Genomic DNA, 26,063 nt, shown 5'->3' with positions numbered 1-26,063 from the left:
GGTATGTAACAGCAAAACCCTTTCCCTTGGTGGCACTTGGAGCTGGTGAAGCTTCCTGCCAGCCCTGGGACCCAAGCACAGAGCATGGATGGTGCTCCCAGCTCCATGCCCATATCCCTGTGGGCTCTGCCACAGAGATTGCAAAATTTTTCATGTTTATCTGCACTCCTTTTTTTTCCCCTGGAACTATTGTAAATGTGAGATCATATGCATCAAAGCTGGGTCTGTTTCTACTTTTGATACCTTTCATGGAGGAGCTGAACTCCTGGATTCAGAAGGAGCAGAACAACCACACTTTACCTAGGGAAGCATAATTCTAAAAGAATGAAAGACAAGGGAAAACGCAGACCGTGATTTTTCTTCTGGTGCGTCGGGGGATGTTTGTAAGGAGGTGCTCTCTTTGTTGCAGGAGTGGCCGGAGGTGGTTGTTCCAGCCTCACTCCTGCTGGGCTTCTCCCACGTTGGGATGTGGACAGAAGCCCACACGCAGGTATCAGCCGGGGGAGCCCCGAATTTCACGATACATTTCCTGTTTCCAGCAGACGAAGACCAGGGAGCGTGATGATGCCTTTCAGGACCCCTTTCACCGCCGGCTAGTGCCGGTCCCGCCTCCCAGATACCCGCACACCTCCGAGGGGGCACCTCGGAAAGGGCTTGGAGGGCGAGCACCCCTCCGCGCCGCACTTTCCCTGCGCGCTGCCTTGAAACACGAGATTTGCCCCCAGCCCCAGCCCCGGCATGTGTGTCGTCACCGGCCGCCCTCCGCGCCCATTGGCTGCGCCAGCGCCGCTGCGGCGGCCCCGCGACGCGCGGGGCGGGCGGGCGCGCGCGCGGCGATTGGTGGCGCGGGGGGACGGGCCGCGCCCGGGGGGCGCTCGGCGGCGGCGGCGGCGGCGGCGGCGGCGGGGGACGGGCGGGGCGGCGATGAACGGCGGCGGCTCCAGGTAACCCCGGCCGGGCGGCAGTGAGCGACCGCGGCTCCAGGTAACCCCGGCCGTGCAGCAATGACCGACCTGAGTTCCAGGTAACCCCGGCCGGGCCCTGCGGCCGCCGGCGAAGCACGGTGCCTGTGGCCGCGTCTGCGGCGCCCCGTCTCCTGACGATGGGAAGATGACGCCGCGGGCAGGGCCGGGGTGCGCCGGTGCTGGGGTTGGCTCTGCGTCTCCGGAGTGCCGCTGCCGTCAGTGACACCTGTGTTGCCGGGTAGTCGGCGGTGACCGGAGCCCAGTGTCCTGCAGGAAGGATTCGCAGAGCCGCAGCTGAAGTTGTGTCGGCAGCCCGGCACCGGCCATGAAGGCGGTCGCGGTGCGTGTGTTCCTCATCTCCCAACAATGCCGCCTCTGGGCTGCGCTTCTGCAGAGGAGTGAGAAATTCTGGGCTATAAATAACCCCGCCTTCTTCTTTTTTTTTTTTTTTTTTTTTTTTTTTTTTTTTTTTTTTTTTTAAATGGTCGTTATTGGCAAGGCGCATATGCGCATCCGATTGACCTTAGCACCTGCCAAGTTTTTTTCCCGAAATCCATTCAGGGAAGGGTGGTCTTTCCATGTGCGTGCATGGTGATGCCTGATGCCACATTGGAGCTGGTCTCTGTGCTGGTTTGTCCCTTTGTCCCAGACTTGTACATCAGCCAGCTAAAGAAATGCTCCAGCGTGATGTCTGGCCGCTCCAGGCTTCCATCCTCCTTGCGGGGGATGCACTCGGCACGAGTGGCCCCTTTTGCTGGTCATTGAGGCAGTTTTCAGATCCAGTTTTCACCGATGCCAGAAAACGAGCCTTTTTCTATATGCAGCGAGGTATTTAACTCCTCAGTGGAAGACTGAGGGAATTCAGGCAGGAGAAACCATGGCTTCAAAGCGAGCAACATCTGACAGATGGTGGGCCCGGGCTGGGAAGAGGGGGTTGTTTGGGGCCCTGCAGCCCTGGGCGGAGCTGAGGGGCTGGATTTTGCCTCTCCCCGCGCCCTTCTGTTTGCGGGGTGGGCACAGCGTGTGCCAGGAGTGAACAGCCTGGGTATCTGTCTGGAGAGTTTGGCAAACCTCCTTAAAGGCTCCGTGCCCCTGATGCCTTCGACCCGGCGCCGAAGCTGCCTTTCTCTCGGTTTTCTGGGCACCGTCGGGGATGCCTGCACAGGGAATCTGGAGGCCGGAGATCAGCATGGGCTTTGCTGAGCGACTTTAGGGCTGATATGGACCATCTCAGAGCGAGGAGGGGAAGGAGAACGGGCCTTCCGGAGCGCCGGGCTGCTGCCTGGCTGCCCGGGGTGGAGGGAAGAGGACGCTGCGGCTGGATGGGTGATGAGACTGGCTTTCCTGGCTCCTCTCGTGTGAATCCACCTTGTCTGTGGCTGTCAGGCAGGGCAGAGGGGGCCCGGGCACAACTCCGGAGCCACCCGGGAGGAGGACAGTGTGCCGGAGGAAGTGGGGCACCGAGGAGCTTCGGGCTTCCAGTCACAGGTTACCCAACGATGTGGGCAGAATCAGGAGTGGAGTAGATTAGGGGTCGGGGTAATGGGTTGTAGGTCTGCAGGGACATGGACTGGTGGGTTGTTCGAGGCCAGGGAGTGAAGGTTGCCGTGGCAGATTATGTGCACGGAGGGGAAGGATTGCCATGAGCAGGGTTTTCTGCAGTGAGCATAGGCTGGTGAGGGAGGGTGATGCTTGTATGATGGCTGTATGGAGGTGCATGGGTTGGAGCTGCATTCCTTGAGTGTGGAACTGGGTTTAGGAGCTGGTGGCAGGCACTGTAGAGGAGGCTGGGGCTGGGGGCTGGCTGGCTTCATAGGCAGGGGGCTGCAGAGGAGGTTGTACTCTGAACCAAGATGTACATGGATGGCATTTCTTCACTGAGTGACTCTGGATAACTAAAAGTAAGTAGCTCCTGTGGGCCCTGATCTCCTGTTACAGCATTAAGTTTCAGGCCTCATGGGCCACCATTTGCAGCAGCAACAGTTTGGGAGGCAGCTGTGGCAGTAGTGCTGCAGGAGGCAATACCCGGGGTGAGCTGCTTTGGTTGTCACAGGCCCTGGGCTTGGGCCTCATTCACCTCAGGGCACTGACACAAGTGTGCTGGCTTTTTGTAGGGACTGATGGGGGCTTTGTGCCCTCTAAACTAACAGGCCCAGCGAGGAGGGTTTCCCAGAAGCTGGTGAGCATTTTACTGCTGACTGCAGGGAAGAGAACTTTACCTTTCCAGGTAGACTGTTGACAGTAAGCATCTGACCAGCACTCAGAAAATGTGTGGAAGTTGGAATCCAGATTGTCCCGTGTGTGTTGAGCTGACTCACAAAGTCTGGAAAAACAAAGCTGGACATAAGAGGTTGTTTTCCTCCAACCCCCTGCATTTCTTTGCAGGTTTTCTATGTGTGGTTACAGGGATAGGTGGGACACATGCAGCTCTGCAACATATTTTTGGCCATAACAACCCAGCTCTTGTGTTAGCCATCTCCTGGCCTGGCAGCTCCTAGAGGAGAGCTGGTTTGTGGCGATAGTCTCATTTTCAGTTCCTGTTCCCTTTGCTTGTAGCTTTCTTCTCTTTTTCTTTTAATACTTTAATTGTGACTGTGGATCCAAACATCCCTGGAGCTGACAGTGTTCTGGGATCAAAACCAACTGGGAATCTGAAGGTCTTTCAGATCTGCCTACAACTCTCTCATTTTAGCCATGTCTGCATGGAACTGGTTGCAAGGGGGATGTTGCCAGATTTGGCTTCCACTGCTGCTCTGGTTGGACTCCCTGTGATTTTGGGACATTAACAGTGCCGTCACTTTGTGCCTCTCTGGTCTGAGTACTGATTTCTGGTTTTGCTGTGCTATACAGTTGGGCAGGCAGGAGTCCACTGTGATCTTCCTCTTACATTACCATCTTTAGCTCATGCCAAAGGTGCTTGAAGCCTTTTTTCAGGAACTTAATGGGGAGGTCAGTGGTAGAAAGGGGAAAGAAGAGCATGAATTAACTTTCAGCTGCAGAAATGAATTTTTTCATTCACCAGTGCTGTTTTGTGCTTGGCTAGGATTTTCTCCCTGTAGCTCTATTTTGCCTTTTACCTTTCAGACACAAATAGTTGAGCTTGTGTATCTGCCTTTATGTTTGCTTTGATTTTCCTGTTAACTTGAAGAATGGCATTAGGCTGAGTGGTAGTTAGTAGGTTTCACTGGGCTGGGGTCAGCACAGGTGGAGACACTGATGTAAATGTCTTATCTCAGACCTGGTGCCGCTAGTTGTCTTTTGCTCCTGGCAGTAATTTTATAATGGAAAAATATGACAAAAGTGTCTGTGGTTTACTAGTGGATAGTCTCAGTGCTTGGAGTTCTGGAGATTGTTTTCAGGTAAACATCAGCAGCTGTAGCTTGTATGCAGTGAACAGCAAGTGTGTCACTGTGCTTTGAGGTAGCCAAAGGACTTCTCATTTTGCATGTTCAGTTGCACTGCTCCAGTTTAACTCTGACAGTGCAGTGTTTATGAGTTGGCTTCCTAGGTTTTCTGAGACAGGGAATTGGGCTGCAAGGTGGCACTCACTGCCTCAGGTGGTGTGGGATATGGCAGGTTGGGTGCACCTTGCTCTGGGCAAGCACCATGGCATCCTGCTGATAGTCATCCGGGAAGCCTGTGATGTTGATGCAGTCTCTTGTTCCCCTTTTCTGGAGCTTTTGATCCCAGGAAGCCCTGGGCAGGGAACAGATAGGCCTACAAGTGCTCCAGTCATCGGCTTCTGGGTTGGGAGGATCTTTGTGTCAGCATATGGCATCAGCCCTACCTGCAAGTCTAGCTCTTGGAGCACTGGGCTAGGTGCACTTCTAGGTACTCTGATGTCCTGTCTTGTATTGTTCCTTCCAGAGGCAGACTTGGAAATCATGTCCCTCTTAAACAGGGGCATGTCCCATTCAGTTTTGTTTTGCTCTAAAGACTTACTGTTATGGCTGTGTGCATTAAGTATTCAAGGGTAAAATAATGTTGTTATATATTCAGTGTGCTCGTTTCCCAACATTAGTTTAATTTTCAGTTGCTTATCTAGTAGTGTACCGACAGATGTGACTGAGTCTTGAGTGATGCTGAACAAAGCATGTCTCTGCCCTGGAGTCTTTGCTGCCAGTTCCACAGTTGGAATAGTATTCAGTGCCTCCACGTACTGGATTTGGGGCTCAGTGTGGTGCTCTGATACAGCACTGTAAGGCTTACAAAGTAGGGGAATGGCAAAGTTCAGGTTGGATATACATCCTTTGCTCTGCTCTGGTCATGTATACTGTCTTATTGCCATCAGAAGCAAATTAAGGCAATTCGGATCCAAAACATGCTCAAGGAATCTTTGGGTAATTTCATGTTTCTTTATTGCCCTGGTGGCAAAAGTGTGCTTTCTCAGGGAATGGAAACAAAGATTTGGATGTGATCCTTTGGCTTCTGACAGTGACACCTGACATGTGGACCAATGGGCTCTGTGCTGTGGTCCAGCTTGCTGCTCATGCATGTACTTCACTTTGCCACAACTCAAGGTACTGCAATGTCATTTTTTACTAGCCGTAGATCTCCATAAGCCTGAAACAAACTGCTATTTCGACACTGCAGAGCCAAATCATTCTCATTTCCTTTCTAATCCTCAGGTGTTGAAAATGCTCTGGCACCTTAGCAGACTCAATGTTGCTCTTCAGGATGTATGCACAGTTGGATGTATGTGATGAGGGCAGTACTAAAATATTTGCTTGTCATGTCACCTGAGTGGACTCATTTCCCTAGACAATGCTGTTAAAGGGGCAGCAGCAGTGTGACCATCTTCCCCCCCCCCCGTCCCCATCTCTGTCCATTTGATGGTATAAAAAAATCAGTTTCCTTTATTTAGAAAGGAAAGCACTTCTCTGTGTCTCTTGAGGGGAGTGAAAGGCCTAATGTTTTCCATTTTCTGTCTGCTACTTCTTTATTCCCTATTGTGAAGGAGAAAATCCTCCAGATCAGAAATCTTCTAGGCGCTTCCCTGCAGAGAGTCTTGATTCAACCTGCAGTGCCCAGATGCCAGCTCATATTTATCAGGTGCATCCAGCCACTCCCCAGATGAACCATAGAGCTACCTGGTGCATGGTAAACCTGAGAGGGAAAAACTGAAGGCACACAATTAAAATCCTAGGCAGTTGCTAAAGCTGTTTTTAATGTCTCCTGCCCTCATAGGCAGAAGATTGTGGACTTGGATTTGAGATGCTCTTGATGTGTCACCAGAAAAGCTGTCATATGTGTGCTTGCAGAAATGGAGGCTTGGGAAATGCTTTTAATTGTGATTCCACTCTGCACAACACAGATTGTCGTGCTTTGAGCTTAGGTTTGTTTGTATCAGGGACAAACATTGATACCACAGCTCCTATTGGTGCATGAATATTTCAACAACTGAAATGATGCCTGCTCCAGAAAAGAGCTGCTTACATCCATGTTTGATCTCTTTAGCAAGCCTAGCCAGCTCAGGTTGGCATTTCCTACAGATGTTGTCTGTGTCAGCTATGCTGTGCTATGACTCTTCTCTCTTCATTCCTGAGAATTCAGGCTGGGAAGAAGTGAGATTTCTAGCAAAAAAAAGGACTAAACCAGACAGAATTTGTTCCCTTATTTGTTTATTTTTGAGGAAGGTACCTTGCACTTTGTAGAATGCATGCACCAGAAAGAGGTGGGGTAATATTTGGAAGTATCTAGAGTGGCAGTCTGAGGGGACCGTCTTCTCCTTTCATTTCTGCCCCACATCTTGTACCACACCTTCTCTCCATACTGTTTTCTCTCTCCACTTCTTGCAGTAGGGAAATGCAGAATCCTCCTCTTTATGGGCACTGATGAATAATGTTTAGTGTTTCAGAAGGAGTAAGCTGAGAGTGGAGTCTTATTCTTTTCTGCAGTATATTGACAGTTCATACACATAGGTTGTGTCCTGGACCATTCTTGAAATCTATTATGATACTGAAATGCTGAAATTTCTGCTACCTTTATGTGTTTCTGGAGTAAATTGTCCACAAAGCATCTCTAATTAGGGGGCACTTCTATGCCATAACTTACAATGCAAACAGAGCTTTTGAGCAACCTTCTCTTCAGGGCATGCCCTGTCTTCTCCCATGGTCTGTGGAGCACTCTGGACACTCAAGGTTAATTCCAGTCTTCTTCATGTAGTAAGGAGAAGAAATAAGAATCTGGTTACAAGGTAGTTTTCCAGTTCTAAGTCCTTGGTTTGATAAGCTCTCTTTCCTGTCACTTAGTGAAAACAGCAGCACGTGGATGAAGTTCCCAGGCCCACATGACACAGGAGGTTCGTTACCTGATTCTTGAGTACTTTTTGAGCTGCATTTTGTGTTGTTTGCATTGCTTATCTCAGCAGAATGGCAGAGCCTGCCCTTACGAGTACACCTGAACACATGTGACTCTCTGAGGATTTGCATCTATCCTGAGTGTTCTTGCTTGTGTACTAGAACAGGAATTATACATATCTGTGTATGTATCCACAAGAAGTCTGGTAAATATAGTCCACAAATCAACCCATGACAGGACTGGCTTTTGGGCAAGGAGAGGAAAAAGTTGTGCCTCTGCGTAATCCAACAGCCTCTAAAAGCGCAAGTTCTCATCAGTCTGGTAGCTTTTGTTGGTGAGGTCATTAGGCAGAAGACACCTTGCACTGGTCTGCCCTGCAGTGCTGGTGAGGCATTGCATTGTGATCCATGGAGCTGGCCATGTCTGACTCCTGATTCCCCTTGCTGTGGAAAGGGAAGGTCAGGCTTCCTTATGTGCTCACTGGAATGTTAAGTGTTGGTGTCAGAAGGCAGTGAGCAGTAGGTGCATGCGTCTAGCACTTTCTGCACTCTGAGGATCTCAAAGCATATTTTCTGTGAAAACTGTTTTAAAGATTTACAATAAATGCCTAAAAGTCAGTCCTGGAAAAAAAAGCAGAGGTGTTAAGGCAGGGTCCAACTGCCCCAGGGGGTCTGGGTGCCAGCTTGACTCATGTCAAACACACTGGAAACAAAAGGATGAAGTCAGATGCCCAAGGTCATCAGTAGGGTGCTGTCAGAGCAATGAAAGATAGCAGTTAGAAGTAAACATGATTGAAGTTTTGTGTCCTGAACTCACTGTGGGGAATAGTGGTGTTGGTGTGGCTGGGAACATTGAAAACCTAGGCTCATAGATGCCTAAATGGGTCCATGGCAAATAGTAAGAAAAATTTCTGTCCAGCAGTGTCAGGGAGAGAAGAGCCTTGGCATCCCTGAGGATGACAAGGCTCATTTGAAACACACAAAGTGAAGGAGGGACATATTGGATGGAGAATTGCTACTTGTGATATGTTAGGTGTTAAATGCATCTGACACAGGGAGCTTGAGAAAAGGTCTGGATTCAGGATGGGCTTGTGCTTAGCACAAATATTCTGTTCTGTGACTGCTGTGAGCAGAAAGACAAGGCCCCCCAGCCCCTGCTCAGCTGTTGCAGGCTGGTACCAAGCTGAGTGTTGTCAGGTAGCCATTCCACTCTACACAGGTGGCCGTGGAATGCTGTGAGATTTGGAGTGGAAGATGTAGGGATCCCTGGCTTCTGGGGGTTTAAAGGTGCTTTAGACCCCTTGCATTGCTTTTTGCTTTTAAATGTTTGGGAGGGTGTCCTTGTATGTGTATATATCATATGCAAATAGATTTTGAGTTGTGTGTTTTGTCTGAATTTAGAAAAAGGAGTGATTTGAAGAAAGAATCCTCCAGGAAATGCTGCTTTTGCAAGCACAGGCTTCAACTGTGATTTTTGGGGGAGGAAGGAGTGGGAATGAGGGGGAGGTTCACTGAGGTTTTTTCTTGTTGCTTTTTGGGAAAACTCCAGCCAAGGCCTACATACAGTCGGATGAATCAGCCTTCCTTTTGCCATAAGTAATTAGCAGCTCTAGCTGCAATGCAGTTTTGATGTATGCCTAATACACTTTTCCTTAGTTAATTGAGAAATACTGCAGTAGATGTATGATGTTGACTTGGCCTGTGTATGGAGTCTTTGAGCTGCTAGGGAGATACTGTAGGCTGCTTCTTGAGAGGCTGGAATTTGCTGCAAATAATATTCCATACTCAAGTCTGAAGGCTGTCATTGCTGTTCATCTGCTATAGAAAATAAGTTTCCTGTCTCATACACATGTAGAGAGCACTGTAAGTTGGCACATGGCACTGGACTGAGTAACAGGGTTTCTTTGGAACAGTCTGATTTTATAACAACTTCAACAGAATTTTCATGCTCTTAGATGAATGGCTGTCCCTGTGCTGACAAATAAAGCATTTTGGCCATCTCATATTCCTGTAACAAAATGAAAATCACTTGTTTTCTAAAGCATCTGGTGCCAATTCAGACTCAGAGCTTTCTGTGACTGCTCTAGGATTTCCACTGGGCTCAGAAAACTCACCAGACAAGCTCAGCATTCACCACTGGAAGAATATGGAGTAACTGGAGGGCTTTCTTCTCCTGGAAACAGGACATGGAGCAGTTGCCCTTGGCAGGCTAAGACTTGCCAAATGTGTCGTATTTCCTGTTGGAAGCCTGCTTTTACATGGAAGGACTATATTACTTTCACAACTGCAGTCATCTATTGGTAAATATTAGCTTTAATAACATGCACTTCACTATATCAGAATATCAACAGTGTAGTGAAATGGGTGTGCTGTACTGGAGCAGTAGTATCAGTATTCTTTTACTGTTTTTAGTGGTAAATACTGTACCTATTATTTTCATAGCATTTGAAAATTCATTAGAAATAAGTACCCTTGTGGAACCCATAGTCAAAAATGTGATTATCTCAGCCTTGGAGTTTTAGTCATGGCCCAAGCTTCACTAAATGTTGTCTAAAAAGAGAGAATAAGCCTGGCCTTGAATTATTCTTTTATGGGATTGCTTCATTGCAGGCAGCATGTGGCCTTCCTCCAGTTATTGTGAGGTGGAAGAAAACAGGTACAAATCTAGTCTTCACAAGGGGAAGCTTCACAACTGAAACAGTTGGCTCTGTAGCATTTTGCACCTGAAGTAAAACACAGAAATGGCTCTTTTGCCACGTACCTTTGTAGGGTACAGAAAGGACTCTTGAATGTTTGAAGATACAAACACATAGAAAGCAGCATACTCCTTTCCATGCATACTTAGCAGAGGAGCACTCCTACTTGTTTGATTCAGTGTGTTCATTTGTCTGGAGATGGGTTGTATCAAGGCCAGCTGGGCTGTGTGTATTTTCTCTCCAGTTCACTGGACAAGTGTTTTATGTTTTCTTCAGCATAACTTTAAATGGACATTATTTTACCCCATTTTGAAACGGAACTGGTATTTTTGCAACTCAGGCTGATATATAACTAACCTTTTTCTTTCCTCAACAAGGTCATTACATCATGATGCAGTAATCCTATCTGTGGGATAAAGCATTCTCTCTCTGTGTCTCTGTCTGTTGCTTTTATCTGTGTTTGTATGCATGGTGGGGAGGAGACATGAGTGAAGAGAAAAAGTTTTGATTCTGAACAGTTAAACTATGTTTAGAGAGAATAAACATAGGTTGTGAGATGCAAAGGGCTTTTGTCTCAAATCTATTACTTTGATACTTTATCCACAAAGAAAAGCTCCATAGTCTCAAGTCAGAAGAGCCTGGGGATGAAATTACACCTTTGCCAGACTATGACAGGTTAAACTTTATGGAGATGCAGGTAGGAAGTTATCTGCAGACTGAATTGCAAAGGAGAACTTTAAAATGGGCTTTAAAAACCTGCTGGGGAGATTAAGTGGATAAGAATATTTAGTTCTTGTGTCCCTCTTTCTGTCATAGTAGAGCAATCTGTGAAGGAAGGAGGGACATCATTGTTATCTTGGTCACAGCCCAGAGGAACCTGAGGGATGGAGGAGTGGCACTATGGGTAGAACAGGAAAGAACAGGAGCCAGCAGCAGGACCCAGGCATCTTGCTGCCTGTCTCATTCCCTGGCCATTAGACTAAGCTGCCTCCCTGCTCGTTGCAGTTTCTAATCTGTCTGTGTGCTTTCTCTCAAGTCAGTTTATACTACAATAAGCCATGGCTAGCCTGGTATGTGCCCAGTGAGGTATGGTTCATAACTATTTTTGACTCACTTACAAAGGGATTAGGTGACATGGTTGCCTGGACAGCAGGGGCTGTACTTGATGACTCAGTGGGTCTCTGTCAGTCCTGTGTAACCTGAAGTGATGCCATCTAAGCTGCAGCAAGATGCCGGTGATGTAATTTCAGACTGTCTGGCCTGAGCACCAGTGAAGGCAGGGAGGCTGCGCATGTATAAGACAGGCTGAAGCAGAAGATAGACAAGGTTTGATTCAAAATGAAACCAGGTAACTGAGCAAAATAGAGCAGGAATATTAGTTGTTGACTCCATCTTTCACTTGCTTTGAGGGGAAATAGCCCATACTTATTTTCCTGAACAGCTCTGAGTCTGTTGCAGGTTAAGACAACTAAGTTGAGTCACCAGGTTGTAGTGTCTCAACAAACTACTTAAAAAGATGTCAGGTCCTCTTTGTGTGTGGATGCCAAAGTGGCAGAAGTATCAGAGAAACATACCTAAAATCACATGAAGACTTCTCTGTTAGCATCATACCAGGTTTATGGCAGTGATAGAGTCTTCCAGACTGGAAGTGATAGACACCCATAGCTGTCAGTAAGACAGGGCTATGATGGACCCCTTGCAGGTCATGCTGTGTTGCAGTCTGCAACCTCAGGATCTCATCCAGGGAAGCTGCAGGGTTTGGGGACCAGCATGGAACACCAGTGAGACGGGCTCCCGGTTCATGAAACCATTTATTCAGCATGGGAACAAACTCAGATCCAGAACAGAGAGCCCCGAACAAAGGCAGAGCAGGGGTTTTTGAGGCACAGAACTCCCAAGGGTCTCCACCCTTGAGGGTGGAGTTCAGGGTCAGGGACCACTGGAAACACAGCAGGGGAGAAACCCCCCCAGGGACTCAAACCCAATCAGAACTCCTGGGCCACCCATCACAAGGGGTTTGGGGTGGGACAGTGTAATTCTTTGTCTCCCCCTAGGCAGGTCGCCACAATGCTGGGGTGGGTACAGTGCTGCACTCACATGCTTTTGCAGCTCTCAGAGCAGACATGTGCATCAACTTGCTTGGAGTGCAGGCAGAGAGCTCAGATCAGGCTGGGCCCATCTGTAGAGACTTAGCTATGGCTGAGCAGTCCCTGCTTCAGTCAAAAGGGACACCAGTAATAACCACAATATCCTTAAGACAATATTTCTATACTTTGTACCTGTCCTTAATTTATTAAATCCCCAAATCCAAGAGTCTTCTTATGGAGTTTACACGGCCAACAGTATTTTCATCTATGTTTCATCTGTACTGGCTGTTGATGCAGGTCGGTTCTGTGTAGCTTGGTCCAATGTCAGTGTTTTAATGGAGAAGGGGAGATTTCTAAATTAGATTAATTGATTATGCTCTTCTATAATTTTCTATTACTAGAAAAATTCTAGCAAATGAGTGTGTATAATTTATTTGCATTATATTGGTTTGTGTGTATTGTATTCAGTGCAGGGTCTCAGTGTAGTGCAGATGAGAATGTTTTGACTCAGATTCCAGGGGAATGACCCATGTTTGAGAAAAACCATGGCCAAAACAGTGCTTCCCATTTCTTTGTTTTTCAGCAGCCATTTGTTATGGTAGTTTTGACTTTCTTCCCCTGCCAGGATGAATTTCTGAGCAGCATTGATTTTTGTTTCTTTGTATAACTTGTGATTTGCTGAGTTACAGGTGACAGCAGCTTTCACCTGTCCTTAAGGGGTCATTCTGCCTATAAGTGTGTGTTTAAAAGCTGCAGAATCACATCTTAAAAGTCCTCTAAACATGCTTAGCTGAGTGTAATACCTTTCCTTTTGCACTTAGTTTTAAAGCCAAATATTATGAAAAAAACTCAGTGCTTTGATATGGGTTCCTAATTTTCTCATTGATGCTATTAATATTGCATGCCCAGTTACTCCATTGTGGGTGTCAGTGCTCTGTAACAGCAGCTGTCTATGAGAAAGGAGCTGCTTCCTGGTATAGAGTAAAATTTAGGCCAGCTGTGAATGCTGGAACCACATCTTAGAGACTCTTCCTCTGGGCTCTTCCTCCCCTGTGCTTTGCCTGAGCAAAATTTCTGGTACTCAGAATCCCACAGCCTGTGGAGCTGTATTTCTGTGTTAGTGTGTGAGCCTCACACTCTGAAGAGAGAAGGTAGGGCCCAAATTACTGCCGCACTATGCTTGTGCTGGTGGCATTCCAGAAGGCTGGTTCCCCTCAACTCAAGGGCTCACCCATGCTCTTGTTCAATTTGAGCAGTACTTGAGATGTCTCCCCTTGCCCCCATTCAGCACAAGTGATGTTTTATGTAATTGCAACTCTGGCCTGATACTTTAGAGAAAGCCAGTTTTTCTGTGTTTTTTTTTTCTGTCATGTTGGGGAACACATTGTCTCTCTGCCCTTAAGCTTTAATTTCTAGGCATATAAGCAGGTTAGAATTGAGAGAACAGGGGAAAATAAACTCTAAGCAGCATCCCAGCTAAGTCTTAGATGTAGAGGATGTGTGTATTTCCCTATGTTGAATTGTTTTCCAGTTAAACTTCTGGGATCTGAATGGATTTCCCAGCCTGTGTCAGAGCTCTCAGAGAGGACTTGACAGAGATTACTGTTAGCAAAAGCATAGTCTGTCAGTACCATTTTCTTAGTCTGAATTAACTGCTTTGGGGCATCATGACGCACCTTCTAGCTTAGAGGACAGTCCTTAAGAAAAATAACAATCATTGGCCAAATTCTGCCTCCAATTATGTGTTCTGTCCTCAACTTTTCATTTAATTTACAGAATTGAGGTCTATAAAATAGCTGTGTTTACTAATGCATCAATTCTTATCTTGATGTGACATCCTAGATGACATTTGCAGTCAGACCGTGGTCTTGGGATTTCTGCTGATTTCCAGCACACATTCTTTCTTTCTGTAGCTACCTTCAAACTCCTTTCCCTCTCACAAGATTTCCTTTTTCAAGAGTTCTTGGGACAGGTATTTTTCAGATCACCACAAGCACAGGCCAGTTACTCAGAAAAAGGCTTCAACCCTGGAGGTGCTTCCATATAGGTGAGGAAAGAATAAATACATGGTTCTGTTCTCTATCCAGCCTTTGGAAGAAAGAAAACTTAGTTATTTTTGAGGGCAAATGAACCTTCTGCAAAGTCTTGGGAAGTGATTCATCTCCATTTACACTGTCTTCAGTATCAGCTTGTCAGATTGGGATTGTATGTTGTACTTTATGGTATAATGCCCCTGAATGTAAATTAGATCAAGACACTCTTACAGTTTGCAGCAGCCAAAGTTATATTAGGGCTGATGATAATGGCTGAAAGAGTAAAATGATTACTGAGATAATCATGGCTGAGTTCCAACAGAAATACTGACTTCCATCTGAGCACTCAGCTTCTGATAATGGGCCCAGCTTTCAACTGCTGTGAGACTTTGCTGAGCTGGTAATGGTGAAAGCCCAGAAAACTGGCACAGATTCTATCTTGGTGGCTTGTCAGATACTGGCCACGTGGAAATGTTCTGTGGGATGAGAAAGATTAGAACAGGATTAATGTGTTTTTTCCCCTCAGACTTTTTTGCCATAGAAGTCAGTGGAACTAGTCAGAGCCAAAGGGGCAGAACAGCTTTCCTCTTCAGCGCACAAGGCATCTGAGATTGTATTATCTGATGTGAATCCTTTTTCAGACTTAAAGGAATACAGTCCCAAATCGTTCAGCGGTTCCCAGTTTTTTCATTGCAGATACCAGAACCACTGTTTAACCACTGTTGTGGTGATCTTGGAGGCCAGGACCTGAATGGTCTGTGGAAGCACCAGGAGCTGTCTCAGTCGTGTAGGGTCACAGAATCAGAATGGTTTGGTTTGGGTTGGAACAGACCTTAAAGATCATCTGGTTCCAACCCCTTGCTATGGGCAAGGACACCTTTCAGGAGAGCAGCTTGCTGAGAGTCCAAACTACCTCGGCCTTGAACACTTTCCAGGATTTCCACTTTTCTGGGCAACCTGTTAAAAATAATGGAATGCTTCATGAATTTAGGTGGGTTCTTGGTAATAAAGATGTTAATCTTGGCCAAGCCCTGAAGGTAATGTGCCGGGTATATGTCCTCAGTAAGTCGAAGTAACTTCTTGGAAGATGAGTAGAAGTATTTGCTTCCCATATGGATGATAAGGTACATGCAACTGGAGGTGGATTTCTATAGGAGCTGATCACTGCCTTCCATGTGCACCTGAAATGGTCAGTAATTTCTCTGCTGCATTACTGTGAATCCCATCATATTCCTTAGAAATTTATGGATAAGAAGTTTAGCACAGGAATTTTGTCCCAGGGAGGTTGAGGTATGAATTTAGGTGGAGGCCTTGAAAGAGGAGCAAATGAGCTGTGCAGTGAGGTCTGGAAGTGTTTTCTGATCAGGATGGTATGTCTTTTTGAAGGAAGAATGAGAAGAGCTTTGTTTTGGCAAAGAGGACATGGAGGCTCTCTATTTTGTTGGTAGATGCTATTGACTCCATAAAATCCTTGATGAAAGAAAGAACTTTTTATGGTGGAAAGTGCTCCTGCCAAGTAAAACAACAAGAGGTGGTGGCTTGAAATAGAATTAAGGTTTTCTAGGAGAAGCATGAAATGTGTTCTATTTTCAATGCATGCCTTAAGCATTTCTAATCAGCAGGCAGTTGTCCATTCTCTACCACTATTAGCTGCAGCTTAATGGTACATAATTGTATTGGTTCTTTATCACTCAACTTGTCAAGTTGTTTATGTCTTGGAATGCAGGACGGAGAGGAGAATTTATTGCCTCACTGTCTATTGATGTTCTGCAATGCAAATACATAATTTGCCAAAGCCTTTGGGAAGGTGAATTATCAGAAATTGTAGGCAACTGCACATCTAGAAGTAAAGGCTTTGCATACTGCCTGTACTGATCATCTTGCTGAGTCCTTTTAATGTCACATTACCCTACATCCACAGAGTTGGTAAAAAGATTAATGAGAAAGCTGAATGATAAATACCGATTTTTGATGTGTGCACATACATACACATAAATTGAATTTTTGACAGCTGTTGCCAGCAAGCCATCAAAGCAAATTTTTTTCTGAGGATTGGCAGGTAGAGTAGAGATGTGTAATTCCTGAGGTACCAGAACAGCTGTGGTGTTCTCTGCTGGGGCAAATGGTGATGCTGCAGTTAGACGGGAGTGCATCTTTCTTCCAGCTTCTCCATGGAAGTCAGTGTGGGCCAGCTGCTCAACAGGGCACTTGTTGCTGGAGGTATCTGTGTCCTATGCTGATGTGCTGGCTGGAAAAGCAAATTTGGAAGCACCTTTCAGAACTGCAAGCACAGCTTTGGCAGCAGAGTAGATGTTTCTTTGTTTTACAGCCATAGCTGGTCTATGCTCCTTAGAAGTAAACAAGTCCCCAAGCATGTTATTGATAGGCTGATTTCAAGTTCAAACAGGAGACCCCAGCCAATGCCTTTGAAGCTCAGGTGCACCAATATCATTGGCCATTGAGGCAGGTGGAGTTTAGATCTTTAACCAATCAGGAGTGTAAGAGTGGGAAATTTGAAAGCCCTAATAAAAGGGGGTGCCTGAGAATAAAATCTGGCTGTTGCTGCATGATCTTGGTGTCTTTATGTCACATTCCTGTCTCAATCATCAGCGACGTCTTTGGTCTTTTGTCTTACAAAAAAATGAAGGTGATCCATGCTGTCAGTGTGGGAGAAGGAATCATTATATAATCATAGAATGGTTTGGGTTGGAAGGGACCTTAAAGACCATCCAGTCCCTCTGCTATGGGACACCTTGCAGTACACTAGGTTGCTCAGGGCTCCATCCAGCCTGACCCTGAATAGTCCCAGGGATGAGGTAGTCATAGCTTCTCTGGGCAGCCTGTGCCAGGGCCTTGCTGCCCTCACAGTAAAAAATGTCTTCCTAACATATAATTTAAACCTGCTTTCTATCAGTTTGAAGCCGTTCTTTCTCTTCCTGTGACTACATATCCTTGTAAAACATCTCTCTCCAGCTCTCTTGTAGCCCCTTTAGGTACTGGAAGGAAGTTCTGGGCTCTTCAGAAAAATGGGAGCAGCTTAATTGTTTCACTTATAAATCTCCTGCTTTGATTGGTGTAGACAGCCAGTGTAAACATGCTTGTGCAAATTCCAGCCTTTGCCTTGATCTGTTGTGTGCAATTGGATTGTCAGACTAAGTAGTACTGGCTGCTGAAAGAGTTAGGATAGAGTTTAGCTGTGCTGGCATTGCAGTTTAGATTATAAGTAATTTTCTACGGAGAGTCTGGCCAGTGTGTTCCTTGTTGTCAGCTGGGTGAAAGAGCTGAAGGAAAGGCTGATGATTTCCAGTAGATCAAAGTCCTGGCAGTCCTCTCCTCCCCTCTGGTGGGAGTTACCATCCTTAGAGCCAAGTTGCAAGAGTGTCTGCCTCATTATTTGTTGCTGTGGAGTAGGAAAGTTACCTCGAATCCCTTTGGTGGCACTTTAAGTTAAGTCAGCAGATGCTACACAGAAATGGTTTAGTACAGACACATCTTCTTATCTGCCAGCATTTCTGGGTGAACGGGAGCTTTTGGCAGAAGGGCTGTGTCAAAAGAATCTCATGGGACACAGCGATGTCACACGGCTGCCTTTGCATGTTAAGAGGGTGTGGCCCTGTGCCCATCTCCAGAGCTCTTTTAAAAGGTTCTAGGCCAAGAACCTTTTCATCATTCACTTGTTATAATTCATATGTTGTGCTTGCTTTGTGTTGATTCCAGCATCACAGGTTCCTATAAAGGATAGATCCAAGTTGCCTGTGGCATGTATGTCAGATAGCCATGATAATAACGGGAAATAATAGCAGTCCCTCACCTTCTACCTTTTCTAAGCACTCACCAGTCATTAATGAATTAATAATCTGCACAGAATCCTTGGGAGGTAGCCAGCACGTTGTTTTTTTGTTGGTGAGAGGTTGAATGGAGATCTGACATCCTTGGACTCTTGACAGTTCATCTTGTGATAGATATCTGTGTATATACAGCACCATTCACAGGTAAGTAGAACCTGAGCTCTCTCTGTTGTGGGGCCAGGTAGGAAATGGTTTTGTCTTTGATATCTCCCTGGAATCAGGATCTTTTAAAGCTTTTGAGAAAAGAAGAAATGCTATTAACATTTCATGGAGGAGTGGAAAAATTGTTCTGGGGAATCTGGATCTCCTGCCTTGCACCTACAGTGCTGATGCTTGCACTGAGCCCAGGTTTCTTATGGATACTGAAAGCAGGCAGGGAGCACAGAACCTATGTGAAGCCAAGTCACACAAAGTTCTCACTCTGACCTGAGAAATCATAAGGAGGAAAACAAACAGTCCTAGGAGAAAGACAACAATCTTTGCAGGTGTTGTCTAGATCCTTGTTGTTTACTTGCAAGAAACAGTCAAGGGGTGTAGTACTCAATTGACCAATGATGGTAATGTGTTGGTTTAATGACCAATGAGAGTTTTACCTCTTGGACCTTTTCGGACCTGTCTATAAATGAAGATCAGGAATAATAAAACTTGCTCTCTTGGGCAACCCAGCTAAGAGAGTCTTTGTTGCACTTTGCCATTCCAAATATAGTGCGACAGTTTCCCAGCCCCAATTCTGTGTTTTCTTCATCTGCTTTTTCTAAGAAAACAGAAATTATCTTCATTCTCTGTTTTCTCCAGTGACACATCCTTTTGATTAAGCCTTCCCAAACAGTGGCATATTCCCATGAAGAGATTCTTTTTCAAGCCACTGACATGTAGCTTGCTGAAAAATTAATGACCAGTTCCTGTCAGAGACCTTGCCTTTCCCATGAGGATGGCCTATGCCTGTCAGATACCTTCAGGGAGGCAGAATCTGAAGCACAGAAATCAGTCCCAGGTGACCAGAGATTTGTTGCAGCATAATTGTAGCCTCTGAGAAATGAAGGAATGGAGGCACATTGTAATTCTGCAGTTGGTGAGAGTCACCATGATATGTCAGTTACAGAGAAAAAGAGAACATCTGATTTTTGGCATTTCCTCCTGTGCTCCTACACAGAGTGGCAGGATGGGAAACGTCCTTTTGATTTTTGGACTTGATTTGGATACTGAAGGCTGTTTGAAATGAGCCTTAGCTCCCACTAAGAAATTAGGAGGATATCCATAGTAGAGTTAATTTTTTGAAAGAAATCAGCTACTAAGAGATGTAGCAGGAGATTGGGAGGCTGGGGGTCAGGGGTTGCAAACATGCGGAGGGGATGTGATCAATGTACGTAGCAGGAGAGTATTCAGTAAGGAATGTGACCAGGTGCACTTGCTCCTAGACCTGTAGGCAAGTATTTAAATGTCAGAATATGAGGATGAACATGTGCAGCAGTACTCTAGGGCAAAAGATGATTTTGCTGTCATTGTTTTCAATTGACAGTGATTGCTATTCTCCAGAGTACAGGAGATGCTTTGTACAATTTAATTCAGCATATAGATTTGATGTCTTAGGTTCTGTGTGCACAAGGGCAGAACCAGGGCGCTCCAGTTGCATTTCTTAGCTGGGGACCTTACAACTGCTGGTGGTAAATGCTGGGCTGCTGCAAGAGTAGGAGTTTGGGCTCTTGAGGTGTGTATCAGGGACAGGTGGTGGCTTGTTTGTTAATTTAGATCATCTTTGCATCCATAGATTTCTTAGGGCAATTTGGAATGGTAATTTGATCTCTGTGCATTGATTTCCTAATTTGTAACCTCTTTGCTGACCAGTGCCTGTGCTCTGGCTGGCTCAGGTCAGCTGTTTCTGATGCTGAGGTGAGCTCTGTGCGGCACAGGCTGTGTGTGTGTCTGCCCTTAGTACCTTTACTTATTTAGGCTAAAAGGCTGAGACTTGCAGCAGTGGAAAGCCCAGTATTCTGGCCCTTGTTCTACAGATGAGTGTATGATTTATCTAATAAGAATTCAGTGATTACTCCAGAAGTCCTTTGAGATTATTTGAATTAGGGATGGCTGTTACTCGCATTTACCTGTATGGTGTCCAAGGATTTACTTAATTGTAGCTGGTGAAGGGCTTCATGAACCTGAAATAAATGATGCCCAAAATGTTAGCATTCTGTAAAAATATTTTCTAGGCAATGGAAGAAAAATATTTTAAAACACGGGAAGTAATACAGGAACAAGATTTGTAAAATGTTGAATTTATTTAGGAGCTGTTGCAGGCTGAACAGAATCTGAAGATAGTGAAATAGTAATAAACCATGATGTGATGGTCCACATTTTCCAGCAGAGGCTCGTTCCATGTGTGCTATTCTGCTTTAGCCCAAATTAGACTCTCAGGTCCCAGGATGAAATGGAGAAGTGTGCCCACTCATACAGCCGGACTTCCACGTGCCTGGCATGCCCAGAAAATGATACAGGGCTGCCCATTCTGAGCTACAGGCTTTGTCTTCACACTCTCTGTTCTCCCAGAAGATTGTGCACTTATTAGCTGGCAGCTTGGCTTTTGCCCCTATGGCAGCCTGGTTTTTGGCATGCAGAGCCTGAGAGATGCCCTTGAGTTTGGTGGGCACAGAGGGAACGCAGCCATTCTCATGCTTGGCCAAGTGTGTCTGAGTCACAGGGCAGGCAGCGAGGGCTTTTCCTCACAAAGGCAAGGAAGCTGAACTCATTTAGTTCTTAAAGGAGTGTTTAGATCACTGATTGGAAGGGCCTATAGAAATCTGATACAACATTACTGGAGCCTATTCAGACACTTTGGTGAAAATTGAACAAGACTTGAAATGTGTTAAAGTCTTTGCACTTATAGCTGTAATGACGATGCTGATAAGCAGAGTTGAATTAAAGATAATAAGGGAGAAAGCTGTCTTCCCTGTACTGTTACCTGGTTTCTCTTGAATCTCTTAGAAATGTCTGCATCTAGATTATTTCAGGTTTTGTTTTGTTTCCCTGTGGTATCATACTCTCTTTAATAAATAATTTGTGGCTCTTTGTGACAATTTTTCTTTACTCCTTAAGGGAGGAGATCCAGTTTTGTATCCATTTTGGCTTTGAGGTCTGTAGTTGCAAACAGCTTCTACCATGTCTCTTAACATTTCTTCCTGTTTGCAGTTGTGCCTGCACCCTGGGAAAAGTTTACACAGTGCAAGGTAAATACGTTCTCTCTTCTGGTACATTAAGGTTTTATTGTTTTATTTTGCTTCTGATGACAAATAAAAGCTATTAGAGGTGCAAGATATTACTAATTTTGCAAAAAGAATTAGTATCTTAAAATTGAGTAGATATTTTCATTCAGGTATAAAGATTAAACAAACAGGATGGGTGGTAACTGCCTTTTTCTTAGAGTCTGCTTTTAAGTTTCCCTCTGAAATTTATCACAAGCGGGAAACATAAGTCTGAATGTTTACAGTAGTAGATACTTGACTGGTTTTCCACTGTAGCTTTCTCCTATCCTAAGTGTGTGTATCTCAATGATGAGGTGGATTTTGAGCAGTCCTAGCAAAGACTGGGGAATAAAAGGAACCTTTTCTTGCTGTAACTTGCTTCACTGGGGACAGGGGCACTCTAGTGGTGCATGATGTTGACAAGAGTTCTGAGGATGGTGCTGGCTGGTGTATCATGACATGTAAAGAGAAGGCAGTGATCTGACCCATCAAAGAGAAGGTATTGCATTACTGTCTGTGACACTCTGAAATCACTTGGAGTTTCCCATTTTAATTAGGTGATAATTTGGTGTGTTAATCCACTATCTTCCACTGGGACATGCATGCATTCTATAAAGTTGCCCTTTCTGCCTGTCTTTGTTGCCATTAGTGACCACCAGGAAGTGCTAAAGGTTGATGCTCTCTGAAGAACAGGGGCAGTTATCCCTTGGAAGTACTTCATGGGGTTGTTTGCATGGTACTTTCTCCTGGTCTGTGACCCAGACAGTGCTGGTGACTAGTGTGCATGGACATGTCACATTCCAGGGAATGTAGCTCATGGCTCCCTTTCTATCTGAGCAAATGCACTTTGTGAGCTGTAAGGCATCAGCTGGTAAATGGAATGGGACATTGGCTTTCCATACTTGATCTTCTTAGGTTTGCTGCTGAGGCATCTTAGTGTTGCTGTGACTTTGGTATCACAAGGCTGGGCAGGGAAAAGCAGGCATCTGCCTAGGGCTGTAATTTAGGAAAGAGCTGACAAAATCAAGCCAGTAGCAGAGCAACTTCTTGTATACCAGCCTCTTTGAGTGGCTGAAGGGACAAGGGCTGATGCAAGTCTCCAGCTCAGGAAGAGGCCGTGGGGCTGTGCTGTGTTGCCAGCTTGTGGCTGTGGTTGCCTCCAGTCTTGCCCTGCTTAGGAGAGACATAAGGATGATAAGCAGCCCTTTGTATGGGATGGGACCCATGTCTGGCTGGGTCCCTGCAGCGAACCTTACCCCACCCGTTGCTGCAGGGAAACCCCCAGGATGAAAGTGCTTGGCCCTGAGCACTGCAGTGTGTGCTGAAGGCCTCAGATGTTCCCAGACTTCAGATTCTGCAGAGCTGCTATAGCTTAAGATACTCATCACATCTTCGGTTCTAAGAGTTTTTTTAAAGGTCTCAGAGGTAAATGCAGGGCCAGGAATTAACTTCACTGAGAATAAGTTCAGAATCAGTGATGATTCTTAGATCATAGTTAATCTTTGTGGCCTGTAATTTAGTGTCGCTTTTAATGGTTTAATGTATTCTGTGGTCTTCTGTTTCTGTTACAATTTTTTTAATCAAAATGTCTTTTTTAAGGCTTTGCAGGAACATAAGTTTCTACAAAAACAATAATATTTCATTATCAAATGTGTTTATAATTTCATGTTTGCACAGTCCTGCTGCCAAGCAGTGGATGGTTCTGTCTCAGCTTCTGTCAAGCTAAAGTGATAATACCTCTGATTTTGTGAGGGTTTTTTTATCAGCAGCTCGTGTTTTCCCACTGATCTCAAAACTTTTTTTTTATTCTACATCTTCAGCATTCAGTGGCATTTCTCCCATGTAAGATTGTCTCTTAACACTGTAGCTGTCTCTACAATCCAGCTGGAATCAGATTCTTCTCTGATTTAATGTCAGAGCAGCAATCATAGCTGTGGAATGGCTGGCAGGACAGTTTCTCGTACACAGCCTGATTATTTGAGAGTTTGCTGAGCTTTTATTGTGGAGATCCTTCTTTGTACAGGATCATCCTCAGGTGCTGCATTCACTCTTGTTATTCATTTTCTGGAGAAACTGCATTGTGAAGGCATTCTGTTTCCTGTGTGTGTTTACCCCACTGCTCTGAGCTGAAGCTTGCTCTTTTTGCATATCTCTCTGTACTGTGCTCTGGACCACAGAGCCTGGATTTTCAGTCAGACTCTCCATGTGCCCTGGGTTCCTTTAATCACATTCTTACTCAGTGCAAGTGCTCTTGCTCTCAGGGTCTGTCACTCTGCCACACTGGCTGGATGGTCCAGGTGGCTGTGCTGTCTGGAGGCATTTCCCTAGAGCCAGATCAGGCTCCCATCTCACCTGGAACAGTGCATATCTGGGGCTGTCACCCATTTCACTGGGGGGCCTCTGGTATTCCTTCAGTCACATACAGACATGGTGACACAGAGCTTTGTAACCAGAACATTTAATCTTTGCTTCATGATTTTGCCTAAACAATAGTGCCTTTAGACAAGTTCATTTTGTCTGAAGTCAGACAATATATCAGCTGTTCTGGGTTGGGATTTTTTTTAGATACTGACGCTGGCAACAGCATCTTGCTCATTTCTCATCATTTTCTGCCAGGGATGGGAGCAAGCTTACATCTGCCAGGCCCTCTGACTTCTTTATCCTAATTGCTGATTTTTAGCCTGAGTGTAGCTGTGGATTAAAACTGCTTGAGAGTGGCTGAATTCAAGATCCTGGGGCTGGTGGTTTGTAGTGCTGTCAGCCTTTCCTGTGCTGCAACAGGACAGGCTATGTGAATAAAATGTGAGGTGTCTGTCTTGGGATGGTCTGGGTCCATTTTAAGGTGATTCTGTGAGGTTGGTAGGTGAATGTCTCTCTGCTGAGAGTATAGACAGAGCCCACTGTGTGGTCCTGTGCATGTAGCTTGGAGACAAGCCCCACACCCAAATGGATACACACCAGAGAGGCACAAGAAGTGGGGAAGAGCGGATAGGAGGTAGGAGAACATGGTAGAGAGACTCACAAGCTATCAAAGGCCAGCAGAAGAACTAGCAGTTTAACCTGCACATTGTGAGGCTGTGTTGATAGAAGAAAGCAGAGTATGCCTGACAGCATGAAGTGATGACATGGCCCTTATGTGGTTCCAGATGCATCACTGTAACAGAGCTTTGCATCTTCTGCAGAAAGGGACACACAGGATGTGTAAAAGAAAATGTTTGCATTGATGCAATACCACAGCATGATTTTTCCTGGGCATTTCTCACATATAGGAGCATGTGGGGTAGCCTGCTACCTTACTAGGCTAATGTAGATTCACCTTCAACATACCTTCATCAGAGAAGATGAGAGAAGGAGTGAAATTTTTGTGCTGCGTTGCAACAGTTGGGATCTTTGAATGTAATTAAAGTCTGCTTCCCACTTTATTAATATGAGTATTGTTCTAACCCTGGCAGATCAGTAATTCAAGGTGCTATTGCACTCTTAACAGTGCTATTGCACTCTTAACTGTTTCCAGGAGCAGGCCCAAATCTGGGTTTTCTTGACCGCTTTGGGGCTTTGACTGATCAACTAAGTGAGCCATAAATGTTCAGTTTCAACCTGCCAAAGATCCAGCAACCTGTTACAGAACCTTCCTGTGGCAAGGGATTGCTGCCCATCAGGTGGGTTGGAATCAGACTGGTCCATTTTAATTGTCTGTAGCTTGCAGTAAGGGCTGGCATCTCATACCTGATCTTGGACCGTGCTTCAAGATTAGCTCCAAGTTGCTGATTCAAATTAGACCATTTGTCTTGCTTGTTTTTAATCTGAATTAATGCAATGAAATTTTTATTGAGGCATTTGTGATGGTTGGTGTCTCCATTAAGTAGCTTTTCTTCGTTTACATTTGAGTCCTCCTAGAGAACAAAAGTAAGCCTGAGGCCTAAGCTCTGAACTATGAATAATAAGGTCCAAATGAAGAATTATTTCAGTCTGTCTGCAATGTTTACACAGTCTTTTTCATGTTTAAACAAGGGCAAAGGATGAAATCCCGTGGAATGTGGGACATTTGAGAGGCACAGTTGATTTTGAGACACCTTTCCAGCTTTGAGGAGCCCTTCAGCTGTGTAAATAAAAAGCGAAACAGGGAGTGGGCTGTTGTTTTTTTTTTTTTTGTTTTCCTCTTGCATATAAATGCCTTTTCTAGGTACTTTTTCATAGTTTCTTATCTATCCCAGAGAAGTGTTTCTCACTATATGAAAAAAAAAAACAAACACGGTCTGTGGTATCGTTCACATTTTTCTCCTTCAGCTGCTTCTGGGGTGCCCATTGCTCTGTCAGTCTTGGCTCCAGATTCAGACTCCAGATTCAGTAGCTTAGAGCACAACCTTTTTATTTCAAACCATGATTTGCAAACACATGACAAAAATACCCATGTAGCTGTCTGGGTTTGTGTATGAGTGGGTGGAGGTACTGGTGGCTCTTTCCAAGGCAGTCAGGAAAGTGGAAGCTCTCCACTTGCTTTCTGGGTGGCAGAAGCATCCTTGTGATCCAGCTGGCTTTTCTGCATCATCAGGGTATGTCCATAACCTTTGTCATATGAAGTAAAGTCACTTTTTCTATCGAAATAGTCACCACTTTACAATGCTTTGAGGTGCTTGCTTCATGTAACCTGCAGGAATGTACGTCCTTTCCTTGCTGTGCTGTGATAATGTGTAATTACTGAATGCCTGGACAAGCTTTAAAGGGGAAAGCTGTTTCCCTGATGTTCACCCTCTGTACACACACTTCTTTCCCTCCCAGGTCACATAACCATCCCAAAGCTCAAGTGGTTTTAGTAAGTGTCTCCAGTGGGAGCACAATTTGAATGGATTGTTTTTGTTTTGATGTGGTCAAAAATACCCGCAAAGAAAATATGTTGGG

The 26,063-nt window shown here is 45.3% G+C and overlaps 1 protein-coding gene across 11 annotated transcripts in view; it reads left to right on the top strand.

Moving 5' to 3' along the window:
• LOC111928712 (serine/threonine-protein kinase PAK 3) overlaps positions 1-26,063 on the top strand; it is a 117,676-nt gene that overhangs the window by 55,454 nt on the left and 36,159 nt on the right. Inside the window, exons 1-2 of one of the 11 annotated variants that reach the window (XM_086850607.1) lie at positions 934-964; positions 1,003-1,305. The exons of 2 other annotated variants lie outside the window; for them this stretch is intronic. The gene's annotated coding sequence lies outside the window, so the exon portion shown is untranslated. Of the gene's footprint in view, positions 1-866; positions 1,306-16,633; positions 16,728-17,945; positions 18,073-26,063 lie in introns of those variants that run through there. 8 more of the 11 variants (XM_086850606.1, XM_086850610.1, XM_086850604.1 and 5 more) reach the window with 8 other exon arrangements.

Source organism: Cyanistes caeruleus, chromosome 14 (assembly GCF_971803275.1).
Source record: "Cyanistes caeruleus chromosome 14, bCyaCae1.hap1.1, whole genome shotgun sequence".
Taxonomy (NCBI): Eukaryota; Metazoa; Chordata; class Aves; order Passeriformes; family Paridae; genus Cyanistes; species Cyanistes caeruleus.
Note: the sequence above shows the minus strand (reverse complement) of the source record. Positions and strands in the feature narration are given on the sequence as shown.